A 13,811-nucleotide genomic window follows, 5' to 3' on the forward strand; every position below is an offset into this window, starting at 1 on the left:
AGGAGTACCATACCAAAAGTGGTTAATATACAGGCTTCAAGCATTACACAGAACGCCCGAACGAGAGAAAGTAAACGGCACTGGCAGAAGATTACGTTAATCTGTGGTTCGCTAAAGCGCGGGCCGCAGCGAAGCAAGCGCAGCCGGACGGCCGGCCGACTCTCCGTGAATGGCGTCACTTCCACCAGTACTTCCTCTCTGCCGTCCCCCCACCCGACGCTTCCGGAAGCGACGAGGGCGTGCCGGCGGCGGGTTTTCAAGAAGCGATTGCAGCTCTGTTTGCGGATAGAATCGGGAGAAAATTTACACACATGATTTTCAAGGTCCTTTCTTCCCAACCACAGCGTTTGTTGCGATTTAAAAACCGTTTCAGCTTCCCATTAAAGGCGAGAGGCGTTCATTTGCCACCACTTGTACCTTGTGTATGTTTTTGTATTGTGGTAGTGCACAACCAGCTCCAAGTGGCAGCCATGAAAGTGCTCCTTCCTGTGAAATATCCAGTGAGTGCAGTTCTTTCTTAATATGAAAGATCTAACACGTAAATTTCTAATAATTTAAAGAAAGCTGCCTGTCAGACTGGAGAAGATAATGGTGCCTTGTTTTCCGCCCACTCTCCATTTTGTTTTATCGTTAATGTCTCCTCAGGACATCTATCCTTTTTGATTTTGCCTGATCATCGCAGTAGCTTATCCATTGATGTAAAGGTGTTGCAGAAAAAAAACTAACCTGAGCAGATAGTGCGATCCCAGGCAGCACAGAGCAGTGGTCCATTATTGGGAAGTCATTGGTTCTGAGAGGCACTACATAGGACGATGCTTTCCTGCGGCGTGCCAACATAGGTAAAAACAAGTTCAGCGCTTTCACGGCATGGGCCCCATGATTTCAGACGTTCGCCCAAAAACGGCAAGGCCATATAAGAAGGGTTACTAGATTGGCCCACGTTGTCCTCTGTTCATCCATTGTAAGCCTCGCCGACTTTTAATAGTGGCCACATTAGCCCACGTGACCTGTCTTCATCCAACGTAGGCCTCGTCGACTTTAAAAATTAGCCGCATTGGCCCATGCTGACCTCTGTTCATCCAACGTGGGCCTCGCTGACTTAAAAAACTGGCCCCATTGGCCCACATTGACCTGCGCTCTTCGAACGTAGGCCTCATTGAGTTTGGAAACTGGCCACATAGGCCCACGTTGACCTCAGTTCTCCCAGTGTAGGCCCCGCCAATTTTTAAAAATTCTACAATAAACCGCCAAATGAATTTGTTACCCCGACACAAATTTCGTAGTGCTGTTCTAAAAAAAGAAGCTATGATGCACCTGTTTAATCGTCTCATAATATTGCCTCTACCATATCGAGAGAGATTGAAGATGTGAGCGGCGTGGTGGCTAAGTGGTTATGACGCTCGACTGCTGACCCGAAAGGCGATGGTTTCATCCCGGCCGCGGCAGTTGCATTTCGATGGAGGCGAAATGCTATGGCGGCCTGTATGTGTTCTGTCCGATGCCAGCGCACGTTAAAAGAACTATACAATAAATTAATTGAGGTTACGTAAAGCGGACGACAGATAGGCATTCCACGACTCGTCCCCCCCAGCGCAAGAATTTTTGAGCTAGCATCAATGAAAAGGAAGATACAGACAAATAAAGTTTACGCTCCTCCTCTCCCTATTTAACTAGCGCACTCGGGGCATCAGAAAAAATAAAGAAAACATCCCTGGGACGGGGCTCCGCCCATGAATACGTCATCAGCTGACGTTCGGTTTGAGACTGATTCGGACGCCAGGCAGCCGGAGCGAGCGGACGCATGTTCGATGAGCTCCGTCGAACACGGCCGCTCTAGCCCAAGTTTGGACCGTCAGTGCACAAATCATCGTTGGAATCAACTATGAGCGTGACAAGGAGTCTAGGGGGACCGAAACTCTCGAAGGTAGGCACGCGATCTGCCTATTTCTCGGCGGCCATGCGGGATTGTTAGGCCTGATCGCTCGGCCTACTCGTAGGCCCAGCAGAGGAGAGACATTCTCGGCGGCGTTTGCCGCAAAGGAACATGAATAGCTCGATGGAATGTGTGGAGGGGGAAACCATCGACCCTGTAGAACTGAAGACAGGGACGTGGTTCACCAAGAAAAAGGGCCGCGTGGTGCCCCTCGGAGATGAAACCCGGGCCGCTACCAGGGATGGGGAGGAGCGGCAGACTACAGGACATAAGGCCGCCATCGGAAGGAGACTGGCGGCAAAGTCAGTGGAAAGACAAGCAGTGCGGATGCCCAAGGACGCCGAGAAAATAATAATACGCCCCCGAGGCGGAGTCAACCGCCTTATAAAAGGAGGAATGATCGAGCTCGCAGAATCAATTGCCCGCGCCGCCGGCATCGAGCCTAAGGACGCTGAGGACGACATCTTCTCGGCAAACGTAAAACAACAATCCATACTAATCGCCACAACCAGCGAAGAGCGTGGAAGAAGATACTCGATTTTACGCACCGTCCTTTACGACAACGAAAACATCGAGGTAACGGCGTACGTCACCATGCCTGAAGACTGTGGCAAGGGAGTTGTGCACGACGTCCCACTGCACTACTCCAATGAAGAGCTCCTGGAGCGTATACGCAGGAGAAAGGAAAACCCTACAGTACTTGGCGTTCGAAGACTGGGAGCGGCCTCTAAGTCAATACTGATCCTATTCGAGGACCAGAAGGTGCCGCGCTGGGTATATCTATCTCCCTTCGCACAAAGATGCGTCTTATACAAGAAGAAGTATGAGGTCTGCCTCGCGTGCGGCCGCATGGGACATCGAGAAGACGTCTGCCCGGACCCGACGAATAGGAAGTGCCGGGGGTGCGGCATAGAAAACCCTAAAGATGACCACCAATGCGAGCCGAAATGTCAGCTCTGCGGAAAAGGACACCTTCTCGGCGACAAACGCTGCCGGGAAATATATAGGGCCCCATATATCTCCAAAAAGAGACAATGGGAGAGGAAGCTGGACCAGCAGGACCAACAAAAAATGACCGATACACCACGGGCCGGCGAACGCGAGGGCCGCTCGAGAGCCAAGAAGGGTGACGAAGAATCCCGAACACCGGGAAGACGATCCAGATCCAATAGCAAGGACTACAACCATTTCACAGCCAAGGAGGGAGACATCCCAAGGCTGGAGGAAAGAGCAACCGCCAACTCCATGCGCCGCCGCTCGAGCTCCGGTACCAGGAGCCGATCCAGCTCAGGGCGAAGGCGCTCTAGCTCGAGAACCTCGGCTGACTCCTCCTCCACGGCCAGCAGTCCCGGGCGCTTCACACGGGACCCCAAGGCGCCATGGGGGCCACCTGCAAGCAGACGCGGTTCGAGTGGAGATCGAAAATCGGTAAGCTTCACAGCCAGCAGTCCCCAGGCAAATAGAGAGGCAGATGAGAGAATCGAAAAGGTAGAAAAAGAGAATCAAGAACTGAAGAGCATGCTCCGCACGCTCACTGCAGAGATCCAAAATCTAAAAATGGGAAAGAGTACCCCTCCTTCTCCACCGAGGAACCAATCGGTACCCCAAAAACAGGCACAGAAACAGACGCCCTCTCTCCCGCCTGCGAAGGCAGTAATCGCGCGCCCCGAGCCGAGGGACAACGAAGGGGAGAAAATGACTACTGAAACAATCAGGCCACCCCCGCAAAAACGCAAAGGGGATGAGACGGACCCGCTGGTGGCACTCGAAAGTAGAGTAGAAAAGAAACTAGAGGCTAGAGATGCTAAGTACGAAGCAAGATTCGAATGAATCGAGACCCTCCTCACCCAACTAATGGGTGCAATGAATCAAATACAGACGCAACTCGCGCAATTCACTGCCGTGCAGAACGCCTTGAACGAGATGCTAACTACATTAGGAAAGACGGTTACTCAAATACAGCAAAATGGACAGGCGCAGCAAAAATGAAAACACTCTGGTGTGGCAGTGGAACTGCCGCGGTTTCCAACGAAAGCGAGCGCTCTTGCAGCAGCACTTAGAGCAGATTGAAGAAAAACCTTTAGCTATAGCCCTTCAGGAAACGGGAAAGGGACCACCAAAATTATCGGGATATCAAGCGTTCCACAGTGACCGATAAGAAAAATCTCGCGTCTCCACGCTAGTTAAAAGACATATAGCGGTAGTCGAGCATGAGGTCAACTCACGGGATATCGAAGCCGTATTAGTAGAAATTATCACCGGTCGCAAAGACAAGGCTAGTCTCTTCATCTTAAACGTGTACAGCACCCCCCAGCAAAGAAAGGCACGTTTCCTCTTCCGCAAGGCGATTAGAGCAGCTGGAAACAACACACTCATAATCTTAGGGGACTTTAATGCCGCCCACCAAGAATGGGGCTACAATAGACACGATCCCAAGGGCAGACAACTATGGGAGGACATACACGAACTTGGCCTCACCCTCCTGACAGACCCTAACTGCCCGTCCAGAGTGGGAAACAGCGTCTGTGCAGACACCACCCCAGATCTCACCCTTGGGAAAAACACGAGAGACGCGGCCTGGAAAAACACGGCTCAAAATTGAGGCAGCGACCACTTTATTTTGGCTCTCACCCTCAGCAAGGGCGTCAAAACACGTCGCCTCAAAAAGCCAAGATCACTGATTGGGACATGTTCAGGTAAATTAGAGAAAATGGTGAATCGGAAGGCGATATCCAAAACATAGAGCAATGGGCGGAGGAACTTAAGCAACAAGTCGAGAGGGCAACCACGACCCTGCGAGAAGACGATGCGCCAGCGACGGTTGATAGCAAACTCCTTCACATGTGGGAAGCGAAATGCGGCATGGAGAAACGCCTCCGGTCACAAAGATGGAACAGGAACCTTAGAAGAAGGATAGCAAGGCACAACAAATAGATTGAGGATTACGCAGCAAAACTCTGCGAACAAAATTGGTGCAATAGATGTGACGAGATGGAAGGGAACATGAGTCTAGCTAATACGTGGAGTCTACTCAGACACCTGCTTGACCCTGATAATTCGAAAACCCAATCGGGCATAAGACTTACGAAAGCCAGGCACACGTTTGAGGGCTCGGACAGAGAACTCATGGCAAAATTAATTAATATGTACATAGGAGATACAAAAACCTCACTCCTGCCGGAGTACGAAGGACCCCCAAACGAGGCCCTAGACGCGCCGATCACGGAAGCGGAGGTTCGCGCCGAAATATTAGGCCTAACAACAGTCGGCCCCTGGTCCAGATGGCATTACGAACAAGGTCCTCCGAAACTTGGACGATAATTCCATCCGCATGCTCACCAAATACATGAACATCGTATGGGACAGAGGCCGCCTCCCACAACAGTGGAAGACGGCAAACGTGATTTTAATACCGAAGCCGGGCAAACCCCCTAAGCTAGAAAACTTACGGCCAATCTCTCTAACATCCTGTATTGGGAAATTGATGGAACGGGTAGTCCAAACGCGCCTAACGCGTTTCATGGAGCTCAACGATCTGTGGCCGCACGAAATGGTAGGGTTCCGACCCGGCCTGTGCACACAAGATGTAATGCTCCGCTTGAGACACGACATCGTAGAAAATAGCACCAAGGACGCGAGGGTAATATTAGGTCTCTACCTGACGAAGGCCTTCGATAACGTAAAACACGCGGCAATCCTCTCTGGCCTCCGAGAGCTGGGGGTCGGAAACAAAACGTACGGCTACATAAAGGACTTCCTGTCGGGTAGAACGATAAAAATAAGGTTTCAGGACATTGAATCCCCCACCGTCAAACTAGGTAGTAGGGGTACTCTGCAGGGTTCAGTGCTGTCCCCATTCCTCTTTAATGTTGCCATGCGAAATCTCCCGGCAGAATTGAGAAAAGTGGAAAACTTGAAATTCAGCATGTACGCGGACGACGTCAACCTATGGGTCACCCAGGGCAGCGACGCGAACATCGAGGAGCGCTTACAAACGGCAGCAGACACCGTAGTGTCCTATGCGGCTGAAAGGGGCCTCTCGTGCGCTCCCCAAAAATCGGAGCTCTTTATCTACAATCCGAAGGCGCTCAGGCACAAACGCCAGATAAACATCAACATAACAGTAGAGGGCCAAACAGTGCCAAAAGTCGAGCAGATTAGGATCCTGGGGCTATTTCTACAAGCGGACGGGTACAATGATACAACGATAAAGAAATTGAGTGCGTACGCCGCGCAAGTCATGGGTCTGTTCAGGAGAATCGCACTCAAGGGTCGAGGCCTTAAAGGACGAAGCCTCCTGAAACTAATGCAGGCTTACATCACTAGCCGCATATGCTACGCCACACCATTCCTAAACATCAGATCGGACGAAAAACAGAAAATAGACGCACTCATCAGACGATGCGTGAAGAGGGCTCTGGTACTCCCCATCTCGACCTCTACTAAACGCCTCCTCGAAATGGGTGTGCACAATAATTGGACGGAGCTAGCGGAGGCTGTGCGCATGGCACAACTGGAAAGATTAAGCAAATCTACCACGGGCAGAACCATCCTTGGCTGGGTGAGGCTGCAGTCAGACAGGGGGACATGCCAACACGCGGACATTCCACGAGGATGCCGCGAACACATAACAGTGCCCCTGCTACCTAAAAACATGCACCCCACATACAACGGGGAGAGGAGACGGAAGAGGGCCGAGACTTTCGCAAAAAACGCGGACAAAATAGGGCCGAAAGGAGTCGCCTACGTGGACGCGGCTAGCGGAAAGTTGGGGGCGGCGGTGGCTGCAGTCGTTGACGGCCGCGGCGTACCCGTCGCCGCCGCTTCCGTTAGAAGTCGAAACATAGACACGGCCGAAGAAGTTGCAATAGCGCTCGCTTGCGTTGGCACGGAAGCCAGTACGATCATTAGCGACAGCAAAACAGCTGTCTGGAACTTTGGAAAAGGGAGGGTCTCGAAGGAGGCAGTCAAAATCTTGGAAAAGGGAAAACTCGATAGACGAGTTCGAATAATTTGACCCCCGCGCACGAATCCGTCCCCGGCAACGAGGCGGCGCACGAGCTAGCCCGAGCACTCTACTTCCGGGCAGCCGCAGAGCCGCCTGGTTGCGAAGGGATGGACGAAGGGCTGCAGACATACATAGAGATCATAGAGCACTATAGACTTTGTAGACGGTCCCTGCCACCACCGGACCGAGCGCTAACAAACAGGGAGGCAGTCCCATGGCGGCGCCTGCAAGCTGGGAACTTCTCGAACCCCGTCTGGCTCTACCACACGCAAGTGGAGGAAAGAGCCGACGGTAAATGCGCGACATGTGGAGAGAGGGGTACTTTAGACCACATAATCTGGCAATGCCCTGGATCCCCGGGCGCCAAGGAGAACATAAAAAGTAGAGAAGCCTGGGAACTGATGCTGCGAAGCGAGTCCCTCGCCCACCAGCAGCAAGCCATCCGCCTGGCGGCTAAAGCCGCGAAGAAACACTGTCGCTTCGCCTGTCTTTAGTCGCGGAGACCCCGGCCCCCGTTCTCCAGGCCTGCGTGCCGGAGATGGGGAGCAGGGAGTCTCCTACATCGGTGGAAAATAAAGTTCTTACTCACTCACTCACTCGGTTTGAGACTACCGTTTGTCGCACCCCAGCAACAGCGCCGGTCCGGTCACTCTCGCCCACGATCAGTCCCGAGGGGGGCGTGCGCCCTCCCCTCGAGACCGGCCATTCTCTCGTCATCCCGGATTGCGGTGCGCGTCGGATCACTTTGCTTGCCGTCTGTTCTAGTTTTAAGGGCGTGTTACTCTAGGCCAACAATCGACGTATTCGGCCTGCAAAACGGTGTCGTTGTGACGTCTGGCTCTGCGTCACACTGCGCGGGCGAACGCAGCCGGCCGAGTGTCGACGTCGGCACCATGTCTCCCACAAGACGGCAGTTGGCCGATGGTCCGCCAACTCCCATGTCGCACTAGCGAGACGCCATGCGAGACCTCCCTCCGACTTGGCCCTTTCTCGTTCTCACTCTTCTTTTGTCATAACTCTTCGAAATAAATCTCCATATAATATAGCACACTCCTCTACAATTGTAATTGTGAACCTAGAATGAGTGCCCTCAGTACTGACCGGCACTAATTGTTGAGTCAGAAAGTCATGGCACGAAAAATAAATCCAGTCGGTCGCAGGTAAACAAGAGGAAGTTTATTTAAGGCTAAAATTTATTTAAAAAAGCAGAAACAATGAAACACGCGGACTTGAACTTGGCACCTCCAGACTGAGAATCTACGACCACACCCACGACGCTACCGAGGACAAACATACCTGCTTCCTTCAGACGTGCATATCTGAAGCGTGACACTCGCGACGGGAGTAAAGCAGGCGACACATCTGCGAAAACTTGTCCGGAGCGCTGCACCGGTCGCCGCTTGCGAACTGCAGCCCCTATGCAGGCAGGGACACTCGGAGTGGCAAGCATCGATGCGCCGCTTGGCCCAAACTCAAAGCGTATGGTATGCCAAACGCGCAGCAGTGACCGACTGCTTCTTGGCATGGTGTTGAAGTTAACACCAGAAAAGACATAATCGCCATATTATCAGGAAGCCCGCCTGATATACAGTCGAGCAGCGACAAAGCATCCCTGCCCAAGTAGCGAGCTTTCAGCAACGTCGCCGGCCGATGCGAATGCGGGCGGCGAATTTGGCTGCTGCATGGCTGCCCTGGCCGTCACTAGGCTTATAGCTTCTTTCGCATCGAAGGCGCAGCGGACGCCGCTTCGGAAGTCGCCTGCGCTATATTAAAAACTTTGCTGTCAACAGCATAATCTCGCAGTAAACTATGATCAATTTCCGCGACGCCTTCGGCAGCGGAGCTACCGGACCGCTCCAGGTGTCAGGCGAGCCAGACAGCAACGGTGGGCCAGCGGCAGTTGCGAGGCGATTCTGACATGAAATTTGCTGGTATCACAGTTGTTACTTCTACCAGGATCTCGGTATTGATCAACGATCCTCGAAAATGATATATTTTTCACATTTCTCTATACCATCGTTTATGATTTACTTAAGCTCATTTTTATGACCGCGGGCGATGGGATCCAGGTAAGTCGGCCCGCCAGGCGGCTCGCTATTTCACGTTCGCACCAGAAAAGGCGAAACAGTCATGCTATCAGAAAGGCTGCCTGCTATACTTGAGCAACGATAGCATGCCTGCGCAAGAGCCGAGCTTTCGGCAACGAAGCCGCCTGCGGGAGCGCCGAGCAATGAACTGCGCTGCTTTCCGGCTGACCTGGTCGTCGCTAAGCCTAGCTGGTTTCGCACCAATGCCGTAGATGAGAGCGCTTCAGAACTAGCCAGAGCCATAATAAAGGAACTACTCTAGTCACTTTGCCTTTACTGCGAGCCAGTCCCATAGTGAAGTTGTGCTCGATCTAGCAGACGCCAGGAGAGCCGCACCAAGCAGCAGCAGCAGCAAGCGGCTGTACGTTGAAATTTCAGAAATGATACATTTTCAACATTCATCTATCCCAGAGCTTTGCATGAAAGTAAACTGAGTTCATGTTTGGTGGATGTTTTTGCCCGGCGGCCGATCTCGCAAAAAGCTGGTCGCCTTACTGGTTTTTGTCCCCGTAGCTGGTCTCCAACCATGTCGCACTGCGAAGACTGACCGACGGGCTTGTGCGGCGGCACGAGCAGACGACTTTCACGGCTACCGGAAGTGTGCCCGTAGCGTCGTGGCTGCCGTGGTCCCAGCGAATGACAGCGTGTGGTGGCCTGCCGACGTCACGGAACTAGTGATGTATATGTTCACGATTTTAATTTCAAAACCAGTCACTGCGAAAACACGAACCGGCCCGCAAATTTAAAAAAAAACACGGTTTTTAAAATTTCAAAACAAATTTCTTCCTCACTTCTAAACACTTTTATTTAGTGTGTATGCTCCTTAGCATCATTTCTAAGCAATGAAAACATTTGCAAGCGAATTTTAATTCATTGCATAGTCTCTTTAACGAACCTCGCATATCATCGCAGATCACGCGATAAGCCTGAAATACATGGAGCGTTTTTGTCGGCGATTTTCGCCCGGCAGAAAACGCGGAGGCGGCGCGAGGCGCAACTTGCGCCTGGTCGGAGTACAAGGAGCGAAAAAGCGGTGGGTGCCGCCCCAGTGCGGCCAGACAAGCTAAAATTGCTTTGGCCAACGTGAGATGCACAAATAAAGGTTAGAGACCTTTTTCGTATTTTTTGAAACACAAAAAATAATTTCTTAAAGTTGTCTATAGCTCGTTTAACTGCTTTTAAGAATGTCTCGGTATGTTTTGTACCTGCTTAGCGGAGAGCGCGCGTTGGAAAATGGGTGGTATGTCCACGCTGTGCGTGATTAGAAGACATCGAGGCACAGAAGTGAGCGACGCTTCTCTTTCTTTCCGGTCGTTGGTCTCGAACTGTGCTTGCTCGGTGTGAAATTAGACTTTGGGCGCACTGCGAGCAGCATAGGAAAGATTTTTAGAAAGAGTACACGGCGCTGCCTCGACTCCCTTCATGAGTGCACTTAGTCGGCTGCTGTTAAAAAAAAAAGCTATTGCTGATGAAGCTGCTCGAAGAAAAGGATAAAAGGAAGAGGAGCTTCTGGGTACATTCAGTGTGGGAATCAAGAAAGCAGGAGGGCGAATTCCACACCGCGGTAAGTACGTTCTGGTTAATTTCGAGCGCTCATGCGCTCTTCATCCCGTGTAATACTCTGCTACAGTACGAGTGCAATCCAAGTAGCACCGTTATTCCGTCTTGCACATGCTATAACCATCAGATTTTATACCGTTCAGCGAGCAGCTTAGATCAGTCAGGTCTTCCGGCTTATTTTTAATACATTCGGGATGCCAACTGGTGTAAAAAAACGCGAGAATGGCTTCACGTGAGCCGCGGTAATTGCACTCAAAATGAGAAAGCTCGTAGGGGAAAAAAGAAAACGAAGACCTAATGGGTGGCTACGTGTCTGCTTCTAGGTCTGTGTTTTCGCTTTTCGCTGTCTTCTCGCGTGTGGCGTGGGTCGGACAGTGCCCTCCGTGAGACCGAATGCTAACGACGCCTCTGCGGAGAAATTCCCGGCACGGTGGACGCATTCTCAAGTGAGAAAACCCAACCGGAACCCTCAGGGGCAAGCTAGGCTTAGCTCGGCGCTGCCGAGCGAGGCCGCGCTACGCGTCTGCATGGATTCTGCGTTGTCGACGACAGCTACGCGGATGCCCGCTGTGTTGCCACCTGACGCAGTCTCCACGTCCACGCAATCGTCAGCGCCTCTGGGCCTCCAGCCTGCGCCGTCTTCCGATGCTACGACTTTGGCCTGTGACATGGACTGCTCTACCGCCTCCGTGCCCGTGGCACTCCCTCAAGAAACTGTGCCCGTCGCGCCAGTTCAGTATTCCCACCAAGGGCCGTCACCAGCGTCTGAGCCTCCTCCACAGATGCCTCCCGTGAGTCAAGGCTATCATCCGCCTGCTGCGAACTCGTTCCGCGTTACCATCAAGCCTACATTGCGCTTTGATATGACTGCCATCCCTGCCCGGAATGTTCAAGCCACAATTGACCACGCTCTTGGCTCTTCGAACTACTGCGGGTTTGTCGTCCATCGCCCATCGAACACCATTACGGTAAACTTGTCATCCTTGATGGACGCCGAGAAACTTTGCGCAGTTACGCGGATCCCCCTGGATGACAGCAAGCATGTCCCGGTGCAAATATATTTTGCATCTGGTCCTGACACACTCCGCTGCATGGTTTATCATGTCGACAACACGAGCCTTCCCGAGGAGGTGCGCGCAAATATTCGCTGCTCAACTCATGTTGTACTGCAAGCACGGCCTATGGGTCGCCGGGGCTCATACCTGCTCATCCTGCAAGGCCCGTTGACTCTCCGAAGTACCTTACCTACTACGGTGCGATCGTCAAACCACAGCCCGTCCGACCTCGTCGTATTTTTTGTTATCACTGCCCCAAAGATGGACATATGCAAAATACCTGCCCTAATCCAGCAGCTGTGGCCGACATGAATGAACCAACAGTTCATTGTGCCCTGTGCAAATCGGCAGACCATGACAATCGCTCCCCCGCTTGTCCAAAGAAGAAGCAAGCGACGAAGTTTCACAAGTCGCCTGCAAAAATGGATGTTCCTACAAGTAATCGCTTTGCAGTTCTCGCATGTGACGACAACAACTTCCCTAAACTTCCTTTATCTGAGCCCGCTGCTCACTATACGTCTCCTCACCAGCGTACATATGCACAAGCGGCTCACCTTCCCGGATCAAATGGTACGCCGTAACGTCCAGTGCATCCATCACATGTGGATACCACAGATGAGGACACAGCTTTAAACAATGCAATCGCGGAGGCTCGCCGCCCACTAGACGAACTCACCCAGCGCCGGGAACAGCGTCGTTCTCAATCCTCTCGAAGAATTCTAATAACTCGGGAGCAATCATCAGAGGAATCACCTAGGGTAAGCACTGGCCCACAATCAGGTGCCGACCACCTGTTAGCCATGACTACCCCGACAGTGGACAAGATATTAGCGCTGATGAAGCAGGTGACATCCCTCATCGTGGAAGCTCTTCGGCCTCGTCATGGATAGCGCATCATCATCGGTGGTGGTGCAGTGGAACTGTCGAGGATTTGCTAATAAGGCCTCTGAAGTGAACATCCGCCTTCGCGACGGAAAGCTGAGGGCATGGGCGTTCCTACTGCAAGAGCATAATGCACTCCCACGCCTTTCAGGTTTCTGCGCATACCATTCTCCCTCTATCCATGATCGCCGTTGCACCGCCTCCTCCCTCAGCCCGGGTAAATCTGCAATTTATATTCACAGTTCAGTTCCTCACACACCGCTTGACCTTTCACGGTGGTGCAACACACGTCAAGAGGTTATCGCCCTTCTCGTAAAACCTGCACGCACACCCCTTATTCTAGTTTCTTTTTATAGTCGTCCTGGCTCCGCATCTCCCAATCTGGGATGGGTTCGTTTTCTACGTTCTACCAACTCGGGTATCCCTATTCTAGTCGGTGGTGACTTCAACGGCGCACACACTGCGTGGGGTTACCCATCGGATTCCTCAAGGGGTGCACACTTCCAAGGAAGCTTTTCGGATCATTCCTTTCAACTTTTAAACCACCCGAATACTTCTACCCGCCCACGAGGTGGCCCGTATACACTTGATTTGACTTGGTGGTTAGGCCCATTCCTTTCAACTTTTAAACCACCCGAATACTTCTACCCGCCCACGAGGTGGCCCGTATATACCTGATTTGACTTGGTGGTTAGGCCCCGGTAACCCTCGTTGGGCTGTTGATTGTGATACTTGGGGTAGCGATCACAGCCCTATTTTTATCTCCCTCACGCCCACGCGTCTACGGAAAATACGCCGCACTGTACGAACAACATCATGGGACTCTGTACGCGCAGACAATATTTATCTACATTCAACCCCTCTTCAGCATTGTCTACTCTCTCTGCTGATCTCGCTACTCACACTATTACCACTACTGTAAATGAAGACGACCCAAACCCGGACATACATCTCTTGAATCTGGGCTCTTCGTCGCCAGGCGGATCTTTACGCTACTCGTCACCCCGATGACCCTTCGGCTCTTCCCACTCTTCACCGCGCTACCGCACGGGCGCGGCGCTATGCAAAGCGGCTAGGCAGGCAACGCTGGGCTGCATGGTGTGCCCGCCTGTCCTCTACGCAGGACAATCGACATCTTTGGAGAGTGTTTCACGCCATGGAGCGGCCTTCTCAGGTTGCAGATTACACAGAGAGCATTCGCCTCGCGCTAAATGTGAATAATAATAATAATAATAATAATAATTGGTTTTTTGGGGGAAAGGAAATGGCGCAGTATCTGTCTCATA

General features: G+C 52.1%; 1 long non-coding RNA gene across 1 annotated transcript in view; it reads left to right on the forward strand.

Moving 5' to 3' along the window:
- LOC144104810 (uncharacterized) overlaps positions 1-9,738 on the forward strand; it is a 151,938-nt gene extending 142,200 nt beyond the window's left edge. Inside the window, exon 6 of the long non-coding RNA XR_013308633.1 lies at positions 9,542-9,738. This is a non-coding gene — a long non-coding RNA (uncharacterized LOC144104810). The remainder of the gene's footprint in view (positions 1-9,541) is intronic.
- Positions 9,739-13,811: the final 4,073 nt, after the last annotated feature.

This window comes from Amblyomma americanum, chromosome 1, assembly GCF_052857255.1.
Source record: "Amblyomma americanum isolate KBUSLIRL-KWMA chromosome 1, ASM5285725v1, whole genome shotgun sequence".
Lineage (NCBI taxonomy): Eukaryota > Metazoa > Arthropoda > Arachnida > Ixodida > Ixodidae > Amblyomma > Amblyomma americanum.